At 43.0% G+C, this 20234-nt stretch overlaps 13 non-coding genes across 13 annotated transcripts; all 13 read left to right on the top strand.

Moving 5' to 3' along the window:
- The first annotated feature begins 7394 nt into the window (after positions 1–7394).
- Positions 7395–7477, top strand: trnal-cag (transfer RNA leucine (anticodon CAG)). The gene has a single exon. It is a non-coding gene; the product is annotated as a tRNA-Leu (tRNA).
- Positions 7478–9330: 1853 nt separating this feature from the next.
- Positions 9331–9409, top strand: trnas-aga (transfer RNA serine (anticodon AGA)). The gene has a single exon. It is a non-coding gene; the product is annotated as a tRNA-Ser (tRNA).
- A 76-nt stretch (positions 9410–9485) lies between these two features.
- On the top strand, positions 9486–9568 carry trnal-cag (transfer RNA leucine (anticodon CAG)). The gene has a single exon. It is a non-coding gene; the product is annotated as a tRNA-Leu (tRNA).
- Positions 9569–11417: 1849 nt separating this feature from the next.
- Positions 11418–11499, top strand: trnas-aga (transfer RNA serine (anticodon AGA)). The gene has a single exon. It is a non-coding gene; the product is annotated as a tRNA-Ser (tRNA).
- Positions 11500–11577: 78 nt separating this feature from the next.
- trnal-cag (transfer RNA leucine (anticodon CAG)) lies at positions 11578–11660 on the top strand. Its single transcript has one exon. It is a non-coding gene; the product is annotated as a tRNA-Leu (tRNA).
- A 1852-nt stretch (positions 11661–13512) lies between these two features.
- Positions 13513–13594, top strand: trnas-uga (transfer RNA serine (anticodon UGA)). The gene has a single exon. It is a non-coding gene; the product is annotated as a tRNA-Ser (tRNA).
- Positions 13595–13672: 78 nt separating this feature from the next.
- On the top strand, positions 13673–13755 carry trnal-cag (transfer RNA leucine (anticodon CAG)). Its single transcript has one exon. It is a non-coding gene; the product is annotated as a tRNA-Leu (tRNA).
- Positions 13756–15602: 1847 nt separating this feature from the next.
- Positions 15603–15684, top strand: trnas-aga (transfer RNA serine (anticodon AGA)). Its single transcript has one exon. It is a non-coding gene; the product is annotated as a tRNA-Ser (tRNA).
- Positions 15685–15762: 78 nt separating this feature from the next.
- Positions 15763–15845, top strand: trnal-cag (transfer RNA leucine (anticodon CAG)). Its single transcript has one exon. It is a non-coding gene; the product is annotated as a tRNA-Leu (tRNA).
- Positions 15846–17703: 1858 nt separating this feature from the next.
- trnas-aga (transfer RNA serine (anticodon AGA)) lies at positions 17704–17785 on the top strand. The gene has a single exon. It is a non-coding gene; the product is annotated as a tRNA-Ser (tRNA).
- A 77-nt stretch (positions 17786–17862) lies between these two features.
- Positions 17863–17945, top strand: trnal-cag (transfer RNA leucine (anticodon CAG)). Its single transcript has one exon. It is a non-coding gene; the product is annotated as a tRNA-Leu (tRNA).
- Positions 17946–19796: 1851 nt separating this feature from the next.
- Positions 19797–19878, top strand: trnas-aga (transfer RNA serine (anticodon AGA)). Its single transcript has one exon. It is a non-coding gene; the product is annotated as a tRNA-Ser (tRNA).
- A 78-nt stretch (positions 19879–19956) lies between these two features.
- Positions 19957–20039, top strand: trnal-cag (transfer RNA leucine (anticodon CAG)). Its single transcript has one exon. It is a non-coding gene; the product is annotated as a tRNA-Leu (tRNA).
- The last annotated feature ends 195 nt before the right edge of the window (positions 20040–20234 follow it).

The following is a 20234-nucleotide window of genomic DNA, read 5'->3' as shown; positions in this document are numbered from 1 at the left end:
CTGACCACCTCCCTCTTGCGCAGTGCACCTTATTGGTCCTGTTAGCACCTAAGGGGTTAATCCGACCCCAGAAAGCTTAGCTGGAGCAGAATCCCTGGGAGCCGCGCAGTAAAACGGATTAAGTCTTTGCAGATGAGGCCGAGAAGGAAAGGCTTCATTGAGGACAGTAAAACAAAAGGATGATGGAGCCGCTGGTGGTTTATTAAGGCTATAGATCAAGAAGAAGGGGGAGAGTAAGTGTAAATGTGCCAAGCCCCGTAACTAATGGGAATAGCTGTGAACAACTGAGAACTATAAACTAAAATACAAAATAATTACATTGATTTATCATGCCTGCAATTCTGAACTAATGGCTGGGTATTTTATAAGTGGAAGACATATGTAACAAATGAAAGAACATGCATTATACATACAGTGGAGTCCATAAGTATTTGAACAGTGACACAATTTTAGTTGTTTTGGCTCTGCACTCCAATGCATTAGATTTGAAATGAAACATTGAATATGTGGTTAAAGTGCAGACTGTCAGCTTTGAGAGTATTTACATCCATTTCAGATGACCCATGTAGGAATAACAGCCTTTTTATACATAGTCACTCCATTTTAGTGGACCAAAAGTTATTTTTCTAGTATTTTTTTTTTTTTTTTTTGGCTGCTCAGCTGTTTCATGGCCAGCTATGTGTGATTGCATCATTAATTCATGCACAAGAAAGCTAACAAAAGGTCTAGAGATGATTTGAGGCATGGAATTTGCATTTTGAGTCTGCTGCTGCTGTCTCTCAACATGAGGACCAAAGAAGTGTCATTGCCAGTAAAGCAGGCCATCGTGAGGCTGAATAAATTGATCGGAGACATAGCCAAAACATTGGGTGAGCTCAGCAATAGCAAATAACCTGGTAAACCCACAGAAGAATACTTTCGGTTGCGAAGAAAAACCGCTTTTCATCCATCAAACAGATCAAGAACACTCTCCCACATGCATGCATAGATGTTTCGAAGAACACCACAAATAAAAGCCTATGCCAGCATAACCTCAGAGGGTTCACTGCAAGATGCAAACCACTGGTACACCACAATAACAGAACAGCCATGTTAGAGCTTGCTTTCAAAAAAAAAAAAAAAGTGCAAAAAAAAAAACTGTAGCGTTCTGGAACAAAGTTTTATGGACAGTTGAGACAAGTAATAACCTGTACTGTAGGCGATGGAAAGAGGAAACTGTGAAGAAGGAAAGAAACTATTCATGATCTATTCAAGCATAGCACCTCATCTGTGAATCATGGTGGAGGTAGTGTTATGGCTTGGACATGTATGGCTGCCACTAGAACTGGCTTGCTTGTCTTCAGTGATGATGTGACAGCAGCAGGATGAATTCTGAGGTGTACAGAAACATCTGTTCAGATCCAACCAAATGCCTTAAAACTCATTGGATGGCACTTTACCTTGCAGCAGGATAATGACCCCAAAGATACTGCTAAAGCAAAGGTATTTCAGGGCCAAAGAGATTTCAGGGCCAAAGAGATTTCAGGGCCAAAAAGTGGCCAAAAATGTTCTTGACTTGACAAGTTAATCAAACCTGAATCCAACTGAGCGCGTGTTTCACTCGCTGAAGACAACACTGAATGCAGAAAGGGCCCTGAAACGAACAGGAACAGAAGATGGCTGCCGTCCAGTCCAGGCAGAGCACTGCCAGGGAAGACACTCAACAACATCTGTTTATGGGTCGCAGACTTCAGGCAGCTGTTGAATGCAGAGGATTTGCAACCAAACACTAAATTCGACAACTTAATTATTATTTATTTAAGATTATATTATTATTTAAGGTTATGCTTATTTATCCTATTACTTTTGGTACCCTAAAATGAGGGGGCTAAAAGGGCTTCAATTCCTATACAGATCACCCTATATGTATGTAAATGCCCTCATATTAAAGCTGACAGTCTGAAATTTAACCTCACATTCATTGTTTCATTTCAAATCCAATGCGCTGGAGTACCATAGCCGAAACAAAAAAAGGTGTGTCCAACGGTCCAGCTGCTTACAGACCGTGCTGTATAGAGGCAAACCCTTAAATCTGAAGCCACTCTGGTCCTCCATATCAGACTCAGGGGCTGTGCCTGTATCCTTCACAGGCAGCTCACCTGTGAGACAAAGTCCGAGTAAAGAATCAGGTGAAGGAGGAATCCAGTTTCTTAAACCACTTCGGCCATTTGTGAAGAAATTAGTCACCTTCTCAACCGCAGGGGGCAGGTTTGCTGCCTGTTCATTAAAGTCCTAACACACTTAACAATTTACCTTATCACTGTTTATAAATCAAGAATGACCTTAAACTCAAGAACTATATATTCTACTATGCTGAAGCCTACACTACAAGGACATTTAATAAAAAAATTAAAAAAAAAAAACATTTTTCACTGCAACATGTCATTCAAGACTCTAATTATGTCAGAAAAGTACTTCAATTTTTTCTGCCTCAGGTCTGAGAGGTTATAAGACTGTCAGATTTTTAAAGGAGCAACCCATACCACAAAGAATTACATTTTCTATTTGAACTGATGTGTTTCCTGAAAGAGAATTGTTTTTTTAGCTTCTAGGTTCCCAGGTGGGCTAATCCTGCACTCTTGAGCCAGGCACTTTACCCGAAGTGCTCCAGTAAATATGTAACTCTTTAAATTGATTCTATAAAAAAAGGATGTGATAATCGTGTCTGGTAAGTGCCTCAAATGTAAAATGGCCTTTTAGGCAGTGTGGTTATAATGGATTGTAGGCATATATCTTTGACATATCATTGCGGATATGTGACATAATATGCATAATAAATAATGTAATACATTTATAATGTCCAGATTTGTTCTGTTCAAACTCTCTAAGGCATTGAATCAGGGTTGGTAACCATCACATATATAAATGACACATCATGAAAAGGTTATATTATCTAATGAATGTGTAGCTCTGTCCTGTCAGAACTAAGTCAGTGATTCCCCAATGGGCCTCTCGAATGGCTTGGTTGGCAAAGGTGTGCCACTAGAGCACATGCTGAGCCAAATGTCCACACATTGTCATTTTGAACTTCTCTATAATATAGTCACTCGGCGCGGAGAAAGCTCTTTAGCCTAACCAGTTTGACTCGGAGCTTTGCAATTGGCCAAATATGTCAGGGATTGAGCCGAGGTAAAGCAGGGCAGTCTTCATCCAGCTGGGATGGGCTAAGCCTATTGGTCAGGGTTCCTCAGCTCACTGCTATCCCAGCACCCCCTGGCTAATTTTGCCAGGCAGTAGAGTACAATTGTGATGGTCACCACCAGTGTAAATCTGTGTGCATGTGTTTAAATGAAATTAATTACAGAGAGTATCATCTGAAATTGTTTCACAGTATTTGAAAAATATGCTATGCATGGAATCTTTTTTTCCATGGGGAGCAGAGGCTAAGAATGAATCAGTAATTTTAGCTTTTAGACAGTCTATATATACTTGAGAATGGAAAAGCAAAAATTAATAAATAAAGAACAGAACATTTTGAAATTCATACCCCTGGGAGTGTGACATATCCTCTGACGATTGCCTTTTCACAAGCATGAAAGACTGTCTAGGGCTCTACAATGGAGGGGCCGTGATTGTCCTGCACCCAGATCCCCCCCCCCCCCCCAACAGTATCACTGCAGTGCCCACGCTGCACAGATCCCTGATAACAGCTCACAGCCCACCTCAGTCCTGATGCTCTCCAATGCCGCTGTCATATGAATCTCAGCAGCCCTTTCAAAACTAATCTATGCACCACGACCAAAGATACCACAGACAACTGATATTGTTTAGCTCCAAAGGCGAACACTGACCTTTCGACAGTCTAAAGAAAGCCAAAGTCCTGTTTCAGGCCTTATGTCCACTTGGTGTTCAAGCTTTTAATTTTCCCAAATCCAAACTGAATTACATGCAGAGGTAGTCGGCATTGGATCTGAATGTAAACGCTCAAGCATGTGCCTTCTCCTGCCTTTAACATTCTGTTGATGAATTACATCCCATAATATTCATGTAGAAGTCACAACACACCCTATTTGTAGAGCTGCTCATCGGGTCAGAAGGAACGCTGAGCTCAAGGACTCAGTCGAAACATGCAGCCTTTTGTAAATTATGTGTGAATGAATGGCCGTATGTGTTGGGCAGACAGAGATCTCATTCGTGAGCTACATCTTATGTGGCCTAAAACAGGGCCTTGCAGCTCAGGCTGCAATAAAGTAAACAGTGAAAATATTGCTCGTGCACAGCAAACACTTAGCAACCTGCACGTAGCAAAGAATTTTGCTATGCTGAGGGGTGCTTCTGGTGGACGGGAAGGAAACCTCCCCTTCGCCCATTCCTACAGCAGTCTGTCACGCTGTATATTGATTCTAAATGACATTAAGTGGGTGCAGATGAAAGCCATTTTTTCACCAAGACATTTGAAAGCAGCTGCACTTGGCCAATCTTGACAAAGAGCACAGGGGAGCACAGACATGTCTGATCCATATTCCACTCTTGAGTTATAACGCTCGGCATCCCGCGGATCTGAAAAGGCAGCCATTCTTCAGCTCTGAAACCGCGCTCTCCTCAGCTTCAGCCGTTAATAACTCATAATGTGGAGAACTGTGTTCTTCTGCCACTCAGTTCTACTGTATATTCTAGTTCTACTGTATATTCTAGTTCCACTGTATATTCTAGTTCTACTGTATATTCTAGTTCCACTGTATATTCTAGTTCTACTGTATATTCTAGTTCTACTGTATATTCTAGTTCTACTGTATATTCTAGTTCCATTGTATATTCTAGTTCTACTGTATATTCTAGTTCCACTGTATATTCTAGTTCTACTGTATGTTCTTTCAAGACCATTCTACCCACTGAAGCTATCGGTTCTACTGGCAGCCATAATGTTACGACCGCTCGTAAATCATAAGGGACACAAACCGGTTTAAAAAAGAACCAAAAAGAAATGTATTAAAGATACAACAATATTACAAAGTGTATGATAAGGTACATAAGGCTAAATAAATTAATATTAGCAGCCTAAATGCAAATGCGAGCATATGGATGCCAAAAAGGACATTTGTGTGGGAGGCAGAAGAGAGAGAGAAAATGGCCACCATTTACAATGGCCATCGCCGTAGTTTTGAGAACACCATGTCCTGGCACAGGTGCTCATCAGTGACACTGATGACCCTCGAGTCTCTCAGCCGGTCTCTGAGATGAAAGCCAAAAAGAATACCAGAGGACCACTGGTCTAAAGAGGCCAGGTTATGGGAATTCTGAAGACTGAAGAATCCTGAGGAGCGCACATGACGCAAGGTTTTGGTTTCTGAAGTCAGGGTCAGTGGTGTTTTGCCAGACGGTGGGTGAGGATGTGGGACCCCAGAGCATGGTATGGCCCCCCATTTGGCTCCTGGATGGCTAGAACCTGTAGCACCTAGAGCTACACGATACTGCAAATCGCAATCTTTTTAAGCGCAATAAGAATAACGGCCACCGTGGGGCGTACAGGCAATCTCGTCTTTTTTATCTTTAATCAGCCCTGATGGGGTAGTAAACATGCAAGTGTTAGAGGTCATGTGAAAACCAGAGACAGAACATGACGGCTGTCAGAACAATAATAATTATTAGTATTATTATTACCATTATTATTATTATTATAAATGCACTTGTAGAATGTTGTATAGGTCAAGGATCAAAGCTTTTAAAAAACAAAAAATGCAAGAAAAATACATTTAAAAGATTGGCTTAACACTGCACATTTCCAGGATGACTGCTTGAACACGATTATGCATATTTTACTTGAGGGTATCATATTAAGTAGTTGTATATCTTACGAGTCTGTTTTCAGTTTGGAAGGATTTACTTTTGAAATAAAGGCGTGGGCGACATCTCAGATTGACTCAGTCTGAATTTACATGGTCAGGCCCAAGATTTAACACAGATAAAGGTGACACTGTCTCTAGTCAGTACCACGCGATGTATCAGCTTGCGTAATGGTGTTGAATAGCAGAAGCTCTGGCCAGTTTTGCTTACTCTGGCTAAAAGGTCGGTGACAGACAATAGCTCAGGCTGCATAAACAGGCCATTTCAGTTCAAATAGCTGTGTGAAAAATGAGCATGTGTCTTTCTAATTGCCCTGCTATACATATGAAGATATATGATGTTTTTAAAAGAGCACTACATTTGCAGTTACTTGGGAGATAAGAAAAAGATGGATATAATGCGAATGATGCAATAATTTAAATAAAAACATTTGCAACAGATCTGCTACTTACCTAGATTAATGAAATTATTTGGCAATACTTTCATGGAAAGAAACACATGGCAATGAAACATTAACATGACTACTAGGAAGAAAGCTTTTTATATTAATGTAATTATAGTACTGTTATATTTCTATAATCAAAAATGAGTGGCGACCTGTTGCTAATTGAAATTACAGCTCAGTTGAATATTATGCTGCCCTCAGGTCCAAACCTTCTCTTTTGAGGACAATAAAGCTGAGGATTTTCATTCAGATGGTGATTGCTGAAAGTGTTACTTCCACTTTGATTTAGTTATTTTTGTTAATTGGAAAATCAGACGTGTATGTTGAATTCCAGTAGTGTGGGACCGTCTCCACGGTGAGGTGCTTATTGAAATTATGGTGAGGCTGGCTCGAGAGCGGCATTAGGGCCCAAGTGATCCCGATCCTGAAACTAATAGGAACCGAATGCATTGAGTAAAGACTGTGCCACACGGTCTGAGCCACTGTCGGAAAAACAAAGCGGAAACCCGGCGATGATTGAAGACACGGCTCAAATTCATTTTGCTCCTCAATTCAGGAGTAAGTCTCCTCTATGAGCAGTTCTGTTGCGCTTCCTTTGAATTCTAGCATGGTATTTATGGCTGACACCAGCGAGAGATCACGATACCCTCTTATATAGCAAGGAAGTCCTGTCCTATTGCTTTAGCCGATGAATGACAGATCCACTGGGTTCTCAAATATGGATTTGTTTTTGTGGGGTAGAGGCTGTGGCATTCGTTCGGAGCCATATTCAGAAATAAAGACGTGCTACTTACCTCTAAACTCTAGGGCTCAACTGGATCACGCTTTGCATTCAGGGTGATGCGTTTTCTGTAGAGTGGCATTGGAAGCCCAGTTTGACCACACAAGTGAGCCTTCTCCCTCAGGGAGTGAATACAGTTTGTTTCTTTATGTGCTTGTCAAGAATACATTTCTGACTACTCCAGCGGAGCTAAGTGTTGTGGGTAATCATGGCCGAGTGGTTGAGGCGATGGACTAGAAATGGACTAGAAATCCATTGGGGTCTCCCCGCACAGGTTCATTTTTATACTTGATTGCCTTCCACAAACATCTGCGGAAATGGCGTCAACGAACACCTGTTTATCCAGTCAGGATGGCCGAGCGGTCTAAGGCGCTGCGTTCAGGTCGCAGTCTCCTCTGGAGGCGTGGGTTCGAATCCTATTTCTGACAGGAAATTGCAACCTTTTCCATTGCGAACAGATGGAACTCCTTCTCACCGACGCTCATTAGTACAGAACTGTTGATATTAAGATTAAAGGGTATCAAATCCAAGCCATCGCTGTGTGGCATGGCTCATAATCCCACTTCTGACACTACCCATACGCTGCAGTGACATATTGCCAATGTAGATGCTTTGTCTGACGCAGCAGGGGGGTAGTTTGCCCATTGGGAAGATGTCGCAGAAACTTCGCTATGCGTGGAATCAGATGTGTGCAAAAATTCTCAAAGAAAACATCATACCCTTGACAAACATTTGTGTCAAAATTATGAAGCAAACATTTCTTACAGAGCAGAAAGACAAATATTTCATGGAAAAATATTGATTTCAAGAGTAAATTAAGACTTTTAGATTTGATTAAACATTAAAACTATTGAAAGTAATTTTCATTCTTTTATGCCTGTGCAAACTCTCTGTAGTCTTTCGTGCTTGATGATGTTTTCATTGATACTTTTCCCACAAAGCTGCTTCTGTAGCAGAGTCGAGGTAAGCAACATTGCCGCGAAATCTTAGCGAATGTGCAAACTACCTCAATAAAAAGTTCAATAAAAAACTTAACTCTTGACTCAAATACATAACTAAACATGGTCTTCAATCAAGACCTCAAGTAGAATCAGGTGTCATAGTGCTGGGTTAAACAAAGACCCAACGCCCTTGCTGGCCATTTTCGGGTTAGATTGAACACCCCTCCTTCATATGGATGCGTTCTTCTTTTTACGTAAGCGATACTCCATCCTGGTCCTGGACGTCCACAGAGTATGCTGCGTTTTATTTTTCCTCGAGATCAACAACCAATTGAGACCCAAGATAGCAGGTGACCTGAGTTAACCGGTTACTCTACTAATTTAACTGATCAGTTATAGTGCTGCACAAGTTCTGAGTAACAATGAAATCCAGCAAACCCTGTGGCTCTCTAGAAACCTACTGTGTTTAAGGTGATGGGCTCTGTATCCATTGTGTCAAAGTGGAAGTTTTGTCCAAGTGGTTATGAAGGCGATGAACTAGAAATCCATTGGGGTCTCTCGAAAATTCCCTGAGATATCCACGGGAAGGCTTGAATCCTGACCATTTGGGGTAATGAGCTGTCCATATGATTGATATGTGTGGCCTCCCTCAGTATTATGTAGAAATTATTTCAAGGAAATGCCACTCTTCCAGTGAGAATGGCCTGTGTTCACGTCACGGTCTCTTGGAGTCCTAAGGTTTTAATCCCACTTGTGATGCTAATAGAGAACCATTTCCTTTGGATGCAGACCATGGCTCTTCTTTGCTGTAATAAGAGAAATGGTGGCGTTGCCTAGGACTAACTGAGACGATGGCTCAACTGGATCTTGCTCGGCATTCAGAGACAAGCATTTCCTGTAGGCTGGGGTTGCAATCCCATTCTGAAAATACAGGTGAGCCCTTTCCCTCAGGTAGCGATTACCGCTTTTTTTCGGGACGTGTTTGTGCAGGATAACTTTTCCACCACCGCATGGGAGTTTTAAAGACAGGTAGTCCTGTCCAAGTGTTTTACCCGATTAACTGCTGATCCTTTTGGTTTTCAAATACGGATTCGTTTTCGTTGGGTAGAGACTACGGCATTCGACCACGGCAGAAATAAAGAAGTGCTACTTACCTCTAAAGTCTAGGGCTCAACTGGATCATGCTTTCCATTCAGGTTGTAGCGTTTCCTGTAGAGTGGCATTGGAAGCCCAGTCTGACACACAGATGAGGCTTTTCCCTCAGGGAGTGAATACAGGTTGTTGCTTGATGGCTGGTCAAGAATACGTTTCTGACTACTCCAGCGGTGCTGAGTTTGTGGGTAATGTGGCCGAGTGGTTAAGGCGATGGACTAGAAATCCATTGGGGTCTCCCCACAGGTTCAAATCCTGTCGATTACATGAATTATTTCATTTTTATACTTGATTGCTTCCACAAGCATCTGCGGAAATGGCGTCAACGAACCCTGTTTATCCAGTCAGGATGGCCGAGCGGTCTAAGGCGCTGCGTTCAGGTCGCGGTCTCCTCTGGAGGCGTGGGTTCGAATCCCACTTCTGACAGGAAATTGCAACCTTTTCCATTGGGAACAGATGGAACTCTCACCGACGCTCATTAGTACAGAACTGTTGATATTAAGATTAAGGCTATCAAATCCAAGCCATCGCTTTGTGGCATGGCTCATAATCCCACTTCTGACAACCCTACGCTGCAGTGACATATTGCCAATGTAGATGCTTTGTCTGACGCAGCAGGGGGGTAGTTTGCCCATTGGGAAGATGTCGCAGAAACTTCGCTATGCGTGGAATCAGATGTGTGCAAAAATTCTCAAAGAAAACATCATACCCTTGACAAACATTTGTGTCAAAATTATGAAGCAAACATTTCTTACAGAGCAGAAAGACAAATATTTCATGGAAAAATATTGATTTCAAGAGTAAATTTAAGACTTTTCAGATTTGATTAAACATTAAAACTATTGAAAGTAATTTTCATTCTTTTATGCCTGTGCAAACTCTCTGTAGTCTTTCGTGCTTGATGATGTTTTCATTGATACTTTTCCCACAAAGCTGCTTCTGTAGCAGAGCCGAGGTAAGCAACATTGCCGCGACATCTTAGCGAATGTGCAAACTACCTCAATAAAAAGTTCAATAAAAAACTTAACTCTTGACTCAAATACATAACTAAACATGGTCTTCAATCAAGACCTCAAGTAGAATCAGGTGTCATAGTGCTGGATTAAACAAAGACCCAACGCCCTTGCTGGCCATTGTCGGGTTAGATTGGGCACCCCTCCTTCATATGGATGCGTTCTTCTTTTTACGTAAGCGATACTCCATCCTGGTCCTGGACATCCACAGAGTATGCTGCGTTTTATTTTTCCTCGAGATCAACAACCAATTGAGACCCAAGATAGCAGGTGACCTGAGTTAACCGGTTACTCTACTAATTTAACTGATCAGTTATAGTGCTGCACAAGTTCTGAGTAACAATGAAATCCAGCAAACCCTGTGGCTCTCTAGAAACCTACTGTGTTTAAGGTGATGGGCTCTGTATCCATTGTGTCAAAGTGGCAGTTTTGTCCAAGTGGTTATGAAGGCGATGAACTAGAAATCCATTGGGGTCTCTCGAAAATTCCCTGAGATATCCACGGGAAGGCTTGAATCCTGACCATTTGGGGTAATGAGCTGTCCATATGATTGATATGTGTGGCCTCCCTCAGTATTATGTAGAAATTATTTCAAGGAAATGCCACTCTTCCAGTGAGAATGGCCTGTGTTCACGTCACGGTCTCTTGGAGTCCTAAGGTTTTAATCCCACTTGTGATGCTAATAGAGAACCATTTCCTTTGGATGCAGACCATGGCTCTTCTTTGCTGTAATAAGAGAAATGGTGGCGTTGCCTAGGACTAACTGAGACGATGGCTCAACTGGATCTTGCTCGGCATTCAGAGACAAGCATTTCCTGTAGGCTGGGGTTGCAATCCCATTCTGAAAATACAGGTGAGCCCTTTCCCTCAGGTAGCGATTACCGCTTTTTTCGGGACGTGTTTGTGCAGGATAACTTTTCCACCACCGCATGGGAGTTTTAAAGACAGGTAGTCCTGTCCAAGTGTTTTACCCGATTAACTGCTGATCCTTTTGGTTTTCAAATACGGATTCGTTTTCGTTGGGTAGAGACTACGGCATTCGACCACGGCAGAAATAAAGACGTGCTACTTACCTCTAAAGTCTAGGGCTCAACTGGATCATGCTTTCCATTCAGGTTGTAGCGTTTCCTGTAGAGTGGCATTGGAAGCCCAGTCTGACCACACAGATGAGGCTTTTCCCTCAGGGAGTGAATACAGGTTGTTGCTTGATGTGCTCGTCAAGAATACGTTTCTGACTACTCCAGCGGTGCTGAGTTTTGTGGGTAATCGTGGCCGAGTGGTTAAGGCGATGGACTAGAAATCCATTGGGGTCTCCCCGCGCTAGTTCAAATCCTGTCGATTACGTGAATTATATCATTTTTATACTTGATTGCCTTCCACAAACATCTGCGGAAATGGCGTCAACGAACGCCTGTTTATCCAGTCAGGATGGCCGAGCGGTCTAAGGCGCTGCGTTCAGGTCGCAGTCTCCTCTGGAGGCGTGGGTTCGAATCCCACTTCTGACAGGAAATTGCAACCTTTTCCATTGGGAACAGATGGAACTCCTTCTCACCGACGCTCATTAGTACAGAACTGTTGATATTAAGATTAAAGGCTATCAAATCCAAGCCATCGCTGTGTGGCATGGCTCATAATCCCACTTCTGACACTACCCTTACGCTGCAGTGACATATTGCCAATGTAGATGTTTTGTCTGACGCAGCAGGGGGGTAGTTTGCCCATTGGGAAGATGTCGCAGAAACTTCGCTATGCGTGGAATCAGATGTGTGCAAAAATTCTCAAAGAAAACATCATACCCTTGACAAACATTTGTGTCAAAATTATGAAGCAAACATTTCTTACAGAGCAGAAAGACAAATATTTCATGGAAAAATATTGATTTCAAGAGTAAATTTAAGACTTTTCAGATTTGATTAAACATTAAAACTATTGAAAGTAATTTTCATTCTTTTATGCCTGTGCAAACTCTCTGTAGTCTTTCGTGCTTGATGATGTTTTCATTGATACTTTTCCCACAAAGCTGCTTCTGTAGCAGAGCCGAGGTAAGCAACATTGCCGCGACATCTTAGCGAATGTGCAAACTACCTCAATAAAAAGTTCAATAAAAAACTTAACTCTTGACTCAAATACATAACTAAACATGGTCTTCAATCAAGACCTCAAGTAGAATCAGGTGTCATAGTGCTGGATTAAACAAAGACCCAACGCCCTTGCTGGCCATTGTCGGTTAGATTGGCACCCTCCTTCATATGGATGCGTTCTTCTTTTTACGTAAGCGATACTCCATCCTGGTCCTGGACATCCACAGAGTATGCTGCGTTTTATTTTTCCTCGAGATCAACAACCAATTGAGACCCAAGATAGCAGGTGACCTGAGTTAACCGGTTACTCTACTAATTTAACTGATCAGTTATAGTGCTGCACAAGTTCTGAGTAACAATGAAATCCAGCAAACCCTGTGGCTCTCTAGAAACCTACTGTGTTTAAGGTGATGGGCTCTGTATCCATTGTGTCAAAGTGGCAGTTTTGTCCAAGTGGTTATGAAGGCGATGAACTAGAAATCCATTGGGGTCTCTCGAAAATTCCCTGAGATATCCACGGGAAGGCTTGAATCCTGACCATTTGGGGTAATGAGCTGTCCATATGATTGATATGTGTGGCCTCCCTCAGTATTATGTAGAAATTATTTCAAGGAAATGCCACTCTTCCAGTGAGATGGCCTGTGTTCACGTCACGGTCTCTGGAGTCCTAGAGGTTTTAATCCCACTTGTGATGCTAATAGAGAACCATTTCCTTTGGATGCAGACCATGGCTCTTCTTTGCTGTAATAAGGAAAATGGTGGCGTTGCCTAGGACTAACTGAGACGATGGCTCAACTGGATCTTGCTCGGCATTCAGAGACAAGCATTTCCTGTAGGCTGGGGTTGCAATCCCATTCTGAAAATACAGGTGAGCCCTTTCCTCAGGTAGCGATTACCGCTTTTTTCGGGACGTGTTTGTGCAGGATAACTTTTCCACCACCGCATGGGAGTTTTAAAGACAGGTAGTCCTGTCCAAGTGTTTTACCCGATTAACTGCTGATCCTTTTGGTTTTCAAATACGGATTCGTTTTCGTTGGGTAGAGACTACGGCATTCGACCACGGCAGAAATAAAGACGTGCTACTTACCTCTAAAGTCTAGGGCTCAACTGGATCATGCTTTCCATTCAGGTTGTAGCGTTTCCTGTAGAGTGGCATTGGAAGCCCAGTCTGACCACACAGATGAGGCTTTTCCCTCAGGGAGTGAATACAGGTTGTTGCTTGATGTGCTCGTCAAGAATACGTTTCTGACTACTCCAGCGGTGCTGAGTTTTGTGGGTAATCGTGGCCGAGTGGTTAAGGCGATGGACTTGAAATCCATTGGGGTCTCCCCGCACAGGTTCAAATCCTGTCGATTACGTGAATTATTTCATTTTTATACTTGATTGCCTTCCACAAACATCTGCGGAAATGGCGTCAACGAACGCCTGTTTATCCAGTCAGGATGGCAGAGCGGTCTAAGGCGCTGCGTTCAGGTCGCAGTCTCCTCTGGAGGCGTGGGTTCGAATCCCACTTCTGACAGGAAATTGCAACCTTTTCCATTGGGAACAGATGGAACTCCTTCTCACCGACGCTCATTAGTACAGAACTGTTGATATTAAGATTAAAGGCTATCAAATCCAAGCCATCGCTGTGTGGCATGGCTCATAATCCCACTTCTGACACTACCCTTACGCTGCAGTGACATATTGCCAATGTAGATGCTTTGTCTGACGCAGCAGGGGGGTAGTTTGCCCATTGGGAAGATGTCGCAGAAACTTCGCTATGCGTGGAATCAGATGTGTGCAAAAATTCTCAAAGAAAACATCATACCCTTGACAAACATTTGTGTCAAAATTATGAAGCAAACATTTCTTACAGAGCAGAAAGACAAATATTTCATGGAAAAATATTGATTTCAAGAGTAAATTTAAGACTTTTCAGATTTGATTAAACATTAAAACTATTGAAAGTAATTTTCATTCTTTTATGCCTGTGCAAACTCTCTGTAGTCTTTCGTGCTTGATGATGTTTTCATTGATACTTTTCCCACAAAGCTGCTTCTGTAGCAGAGCCGAGGTAAGCAACATTGCCGCGACATCTTAGCGAATGTGCAAACTACCTCAATAAAAGTTCAATAAAAACTTAACTCTTGACTCAAATACATAACTAAACATGGTCTTCAATCAAGACCTCAAGTAGAATCAGGTGTCATAGTGCTGGGTTAAACAAAGACCCAACGCCCTTGCTGGCCATTTTCGGGTTAGATTGGGCACCCCTCCTTCATATGGATGCGTTCTTCTTTTTACGTAAGCGATACTCCATCCTGGTCCTGGACATCCACAGAGTATGCTGCGTTTTATTTTTCCTCGAGATCAACAACCAATTGAGACCCAAGATAGCAGGTGACCTGAGTTAACCGGTTACTCTACTAATTTAACTGATCAGTTATAGTGCTGCACAAGTTCTGAGTAACAATGAAATCCAGCAAACCCTGTGGCTCTCTAGAAACCTACTGTGTTTAAGGTGATGGGCTCTGTATCCATTGTGTCAAAGTGGCAGTTTTGTCCAAGTGGTTATGAAGGCGATGAACTAGAAGTCCATTGGGGTCTCTCGAAAATTCCCTGAGATATCCACGGGAAGGTTTGAATCCTGACCATTTGGGGTAATGAGCTGTCCATATGATTGATATGTGTGGCCTCCCTCAGTATTCTGTAGAAATTATTTCAAGGAAATGCCACTCTTCCAGTGAGATTGGCCTGTGTTCACGTCACGGTCTCTGGAGTCCTAGGTTTTAATCGCACTTTGTGCTAATAGAGAACCATTTCCTTTGGATGCAGACCATGGCTCTTCTTTGCTGTAATAAGAAAATGGTGGCGTTGCCTAGGACTAACTGAGACGATGGCTCAACTGGATCTTGCTCGGCATTCAGAGAAAGCATTTCCTGTAGGCTGGGGTTGCAATCCCATTCTGAAAATACAGGTGAGCCCTTTCCTCAGGTAGCGATTACCGCTTTTTCGGGACGTGTTTGTGCAGGATAACTTTTCCACCACCGCATGGGAGTTTTAAAGACAGGTAGTCCTGTCCAAGTGTTTTACCCGATTAACTGCAGATCCTTTTGGTTTTCAAATACGGATTCGTTTTCGTTGGGTATAGACTACGGCATTCGACCACGGCAGAAATAAAGACGTGCTACTTACCTCTAAAGTCTAGGGCTCAACTGGATCATGCTTTCCATTCAGGTTGTAGCGTTTCCTGTAGAGTGGCATTGGAAGCCCAGTCTGACCACACAGGTGAGGCTTTTCCCTCAGGGAGTGAATACAGGTTGTTTCTTGATGTGCTGGTCAAGAATACGTTTCTGACTACTCCAGCGGTGCTGAGCATTGTGGGTAATCGTGGCCGAGTGGTTAAGGCGATGGACTAGAAATCCATTGGGGTCTCCCCGCACAGGTTCAAATCCTGTCGATTACGTGAATTATTTCATTTTTATACTTGATTGCCTTCCACAAACATCTGCGGAAATGGCGTCAACGAACCCCTGTTTATCCAGTCAGGATGGCCGAGCGGTCTAAGGCGCTGCGTTCAGGTCGCAGTCTCCTCTGGAGGCGTGGGTTCGAATCCCACTTCTGACAGGAAATTGCAACCTTTTCCATTGGGAACAGATGGAACTCCTTCTCACCGACGCTCATTAGTACAGAACTGTTGATATTAAGATTAAAGGCTATCAAATCCAAGCCATCGCTGTGTGCCATGGCTCATAATCCCACTTCTGACACTACCCTTACGCTGCAGTGACATATTGCCAATGTAGATGCTTTGTCTGACGCAGCAGGGAGGTAGTTTGCCCATTGGGAAGATGTGGCAGCAACTTCGCTATGCGTGGAATCAGATGTGTGCAAAAATTGTCAAAGAAAACATCATACCCTTGACAAACATTCGTGTCAAAATTATGAAGCAAACATTTCTTACAGAGCAGAAAGACAAATATTTCATAGAAAAATATTGATTTCAAGAGTAAATGTAAGACTTTTGAGTTTTGATTAAACATTAAAACTATTGAAAGTAATTTTCATTCTTTTATGCCTGTGCAAACTCTCTGTAGTCTTTCGTGCTTGATGATGTTTTCATTGATACTTTTCCCACAAAGCTGCTTCTGTAGCAGAGCCGAGGTAAGCAGCATTGCCGCGGCATCTTAGCAAATGTGCAAACTACCTCAATAAAACGTTCAATAACAAACTTAACTCTTGACTCAAATACATAACTAAACATGGTCTTCAATCAAGACCTCAAGTAGAATCAGGTGTCATAGTGCTGGGTTAAACAAAGACACGACGCCCTTGCTGGCCATTTTCGGATTAGAGTGGACACCCCTCCTTCATATGGATGCGTTTTTCTTTTTACGTAAGCGATACTCCATCCTGGTGCTGGGCATCCACAGAGTATGCTGCTTTTTATTTTTCCTCGAGATCAACAACCAATTGAGACCCAAGATAGCAGGTGACCTGAGTTAACCGGTTACTCTACTAATTTAACTGATCAGTTATAGTGCTGCGCAAGTTCTGAGTAACAATGAAATCCAGCAAACCCTGTGGCTCTCTAGAAACCTACTGTGTTTAAGGTGATGGGCTCTGTATCCATTGTGTCAAAGTGGCAGTTTTGTCCAAGTGGTTATGAAGGCGATGAACTAGAAGTCCATTGGGGTCTCTCGAAAATTCCCTGAGATATCCACGGGAAGGTTTGAATCCTGACCATTTGGGGTAATGAGCTGTCCATATGATTGATATGTGTGGCCTCCCTCAGTATTCTGTAGAAATTATTTCAAGGAAATGCCACTCTTCCAGTGAGATTGGCCTGTGTTCACGTCACGGTCTCCTGGAGTCCTAGGGTTTTAATCGCACTTCTGTTGCTAATAGAGAACCATTTCCTTTGGATGCAGACCATGGCTCTTCTTAGCTGTAATAAGAAAAATGGTGGCGTTGCCTAGGACTAACTGAGACGATGGCTCAACTGGATCTTGCTCGGCATTCAGAGAGAAGCATTTCCTGTAGGCTGGGGTTGCAATCCCATTCTGAAAATACAGGTGAGCCCTTTCTCTCAGGTAGCGATTACCGCTTTTTTTCGGGACGTGTTTGTGCAGGATAACTTTTCCACCACCGCATGGGAGTTTTAAAGACAGGTAGTCCTGTCCAAGTGTTTTACCCGATTAACTGCAGATCCTTTTGGTTTTCAAATACGGATTCGTTTTCGTTGGGTATAGACTACGGCATTCGACCACGGCAGAAATAAAGACGTGCTACTTACCTCTAAAGTCTAGGGCTCAACTGGATCATGCTTTCCATTCAGGTTGTAGCGTTTCCTGTAGAGTGGCATTGGAAGCCCAGTCTGACCACACAGGTGAGGCTTTTCCCTCAGGGAGTGAATACAGGTTGTTTCTTGATGTGCTGGTCAAGAATACGTTTCTGACTACTCCAGCGGTGCTGAGCATTGTGGGTAATCGTGGCCGAGTGGTTAAGGCGATGGACTAGAAATCCATTGGGGTCTCCCCGCACAGGTTCAAATCCTGTCGATTACGTGAATTATTTCATTTTTATACTTGATTGCCTTCCACAAACATCTGCGGAAATGGCGTCAACGACCCCTGTTTATCCAGTCAGGATGGCCGAGCGGTCTAAGGCGCTGCGTTCAGGTCGCAGTCTCCTCTGGAGGCGTGGGTTCGAATCCCACTTCTGACAGGAAATTGCAACCTTTTCCATTGGGAACAGATGGAACTCCTTCTCACCGACGCTCATTAGTACAGAACTGTTGATATTAAGATTAAAGGCTATCAAATCCAAGCCATCGCTGTGTGCCATGGCTCATAATCCCACTTCTGACACTACCCTTACGCTGCAGTGACATATTGCCAATGTAGATGCTTTGTCTGACGCAGCAGGGAGGTAGTTTGCCCATTGGGAAGATGTGGCAGCAACTTCGCTATGCGTGGAATCAGATGTGTGCAAAAATTGTCAAAGAAAACATCATACCCTTGACAAACATTCGTGTCAAAATTATGAAGCAAACATTTCTTACAGAGCAGAAAGACAAATATTTCATAGAAAAATATTGATTTCAAGAGTAAATGTAAGACTTTTGAGTTTTGATTAAACATTAAAACTATTGAAAGTAATTTTCATTCTTTTATGCCTGTGCAAACTCTCTGTAGTCTTTCGTGCTTGATGATGTTTTCATTGATACTTTTCCCACAAAGCTGCTTCTGTAGCAGAGCCGAGGTAAGCAGCATTGCCGCGGCATCTTAGCAATGTGCAAACTACCTCAATAAAAGTTCAATAACAAACTTAACTCTTGACTCAAATACATAACTAAACATGGTCTTCAATCAAGACCTCAAGTAGAATCAGGTGTCATAGTGCTGGGTTAAACAAAGACACACGCCCTTGCTGGCCATTTCGGGTTAGATTGGCACCCCTCCTTCATATGGATGCGTTTTCTTTTTTACGTAAGCGATACTCCATCCTGGTCCCTGGCATCCACAGAGTATGCTGCTTTTTATTTTTCCTCGAGATCAACAACCAATTGAGACCCAAGATAGCAGGTGACCTGAGTTAACCGGTTACTCTACTAATTTAACTGATCAGTTATAGTGCTGCGCAAGTTCTGAGTAACAATGAAATCCAGCAAACCCTGTGGCTCTCTAGAAACCTACTGTGTTTAAGGTGATGGGCTCTGTATCCATTGTGTCAAAGTGGCAGTTTTGTCCAAGTGGTTATGAAGGCGATGAACTAGAAGTCCATTGGGGTCTCTCGAAAATTCCCTGAGATATCCACGGGAAGGTTTGAATCCTGACCATTTGGGGTAATGAGCTGTCCATATGATTGATATGTGGCCTCCCTCAGTATTCTGTAGAAATTATTTCAAGGAAATGCCACTCTTCCAGTGAGATGGCCTGTGTTCACGTCACGGTCCCCTTTGGAGTCCTAGGGTTTTAATCGCACTTTGATGCTAATAGAGAACCATTTCCTTTGGATGCAGACCATGGCTCTTCTTAGCTGTAATAAGAAAAATGGTGGCGTTGCCTAGGACTAACTGAGACGATGGCTCAACTGGATCTTGCTCGGCATTCAGAGAGAAGCATTTCCTGTAGGCTGGGGTTGCAATCCCATTCTGAAAATACAGGTGAGCCCTTTCTCTCAGGTAGCGATTACCGCTTTTTTTCGGGACGTGTTTGTGCAGGATAACTTTTCCACCACCGCATGGGAGTTTTAAAGACAGGTAGTCCTGTCCAAGTGTTTTACCCGATTAACTGCAGATCCTTTTGGTTTTCAAATACGGATTCGTTTTCGTTGGGTATAGACTACGGCATTCGACCACGGCAGAAATAAAGACGTGCTACTTACCTCTAAAGTCTAGGGCTCAACTGGATCATGCTTTCCATTCAGGTTGTAGCGTTTCCTGTAGAGTGGCATTGGAAGCCCAGTCTGACCACACAGGTGAGGCTTTTCCCTCAGGGAGTGAATACAGGTTGTTTCTTGATGTGCTGGTCAAGAATACGTTTCTGACTACTCCAGCGGTGCTGAGCATTGTGGGTAATCGTGGCCGAGTGGTTAAGGCGATGGACTAGAAATCCATTGGGGTCTCCCCGCACAGGTTCAAATCCTGTCGATTACGTGAATTATTTCATTTTTATACTTGATTGCCTTCCACAAACATCTGCGGAAATGGCGTCAACGAACCCCTGTTTATCCAGTCAGGATGGCCGAGCGGTCTAAGGCGCTGCGTTCAGGTCGCAGTCTCCTCTGGAGGCGTGGGTTCGAATCCCACTTCTGACAGGAAATTGCAACCTTTTCCATTGGGAACAGATGGAACTCCTTCTCACCGACGCTCATTAGTACAGAACTGTTGATATTAAGATTAAAGGCTATCAAATCCAAGCCATCGCTGTGTGCCATGGCTCATAATCCCACTTCTGACACTACCCTTACGCTGCAGTGACATATTGCCAATGTAGATGCTTTGTCTGACGC

The sequence above is a fragment of the Anguilla rostrata genome, chromosome 11 (assembly GCF_018555375.3).
Source record: "Anguilla rostrata isolate EN2019 chromosome 11, ASM1855537v3, whole genome shotgun sequence".
In the NCBI taxonomy this organism is placed as follows: Eukaryota; Metazoa; Chordata; class Actinopteri; order Anguilliformes; family Anguillidae; genus Anguilla; species Anguilla rostrata.
This window is presented reverse-complemented; position numbering and strand designations above follow the sequence as displayed.